Raw genomic sequence first — 1,601 nt, forward strand, 5'->3', positions numbered from 1 at the left:
CCCTAGCCCCACCCCCACTCCCAGTTCTGGTGCTGTCTGCAGGATGGAAGGGGGGGAGAAGAGAGGGAAGCTTAAGCAGGAGGGGGAGTGGGATGGGGGGCTGTGGGGTGGAGGGAGGCTGCTCCCCCTTCAGCTCAGGATGGGCAAACCTCAGCCCGGAGCTCCCTCCCCCTTCCTTCCCCCCCACTCTAGTCCTGTAGACAGCGCCGGGGCGGGGGGGGGGGCGGGCCGGCACCCCCCATCACACAGAGAGACTGACAGAAGTTAATGAAGGCACTCTGCTTTGGAGCACCTTCATAGCTAGGGACAGACATTACACATAAACCAGTTTAAGTAAGTGATCAGAAACTGGTTTAATCCTGTAACGGAACAGATGTTCAGCGCACATAAACCAGTTTGAAAAGGTCTGAAACTAGTTTGAGATAAACCTGGTTGAATGTAGTATCAAACTTAACTGAATTGGGTCAAACCAGTTTATGCAATGTCTGTCCCAGACCCCTTCCTGGTTTACGTTAAATTTGAGTCCCTCAGAATCCCAGATGCTTTGCTGGGTGGGGCTCTGTTCTCTGCTCCAGCCCAGCAGGTCTGGCCCCACCCCTCTGCTTCCTAGCTGCAGCTCCTGCTTGGCTTCCTGTCTGCCTGGCTTCCTCCTGCTCCCCACCACCCCCATCTCAAGCAGGGATTCCTCCCTCCCCTCTGCCTTACACAGACACCTCTCAGCATTAGCTAGTATACCACATGCTGGCTACGTCTATGCTGTGGGAGACGAGACAAAGGCAGACAGCACAGTAACTCAGGGCTCCTTGAAGCTAATCAACAGGTAGCTGGTAATGTCCCTCCATACCTTCCTTGGAAAAAGTTGTTTAAGAAGAGCTTGAACTAATGAGTGATCCTTTTGTTTTGATAATGGGGTGATAAATACTGTGTAAATCCCTGCTGACTCCCTTGCTGGTTGGAGGGGGGACGGGGAACCCCTCCCTAATCAGAGTGTCCTGCCAGGGCCTGACCACGTACCCCTCAGCTCAGTATTGTGGAAGGGATCGCGGGCTGCTCTAGCGCCCCCCAGCTTCTAACCTGAGCCACTGCAGGCATGTGCCTGCATTTTTTCAGTCCAGAGGGGATGTCTTTACGGTTACAAACTGATTCAGCCTGGGCAAGTTAGACTAACCTGAAAAGATTGAATCAATTCAGGTTCAGGCTTTTTGAATGTCTGTCCCTAGCCCATCTGAACCCTCATTACATGAGGGTTAATTTGTCATGCAATCGGGCACTTTTAAGGTGCTCTGCAGCTGTGCACTTCTGTCAGGGTATAGCTGTAGAATGCTTTAGGGGGCTGATCACGCAACAAATGTCACTTCTGTCAGTGCCCTTAGGGTGTTTATACATGTGATCCAGGAGTTGTGGGGGACACTTTAATTAGAGTAGCTCCAAGAGCCGCTCTAATTAAAGCACCTGGAGCGTCTCGTGTATCAACGTCCCCACACTTAAAAATGGTGGTGGGGGTGCTTTATCTAAAGCCCAAATGAACTTTAGATAAAGTGACCCCACTGCCATTTTTAAGCATGGGAACGTTGATACATGAGACGCTGGAGGCTGGTGTG

The sequence above is a fragment of the Alligator sinensis genome, unplaced genomic scaffold, assembly GCF_000455745.1.
Source record: "Alligator sinensis unplaced genomic scaffold, ASM45574v1 scaffold406_1, whole genome shotgun sequence".
Taxonomy (NCBI): Eukaryota; Metazoa; Chordata; order Crocodylia; family Alligatoridae; genus Alligator; species Alligator sinensis.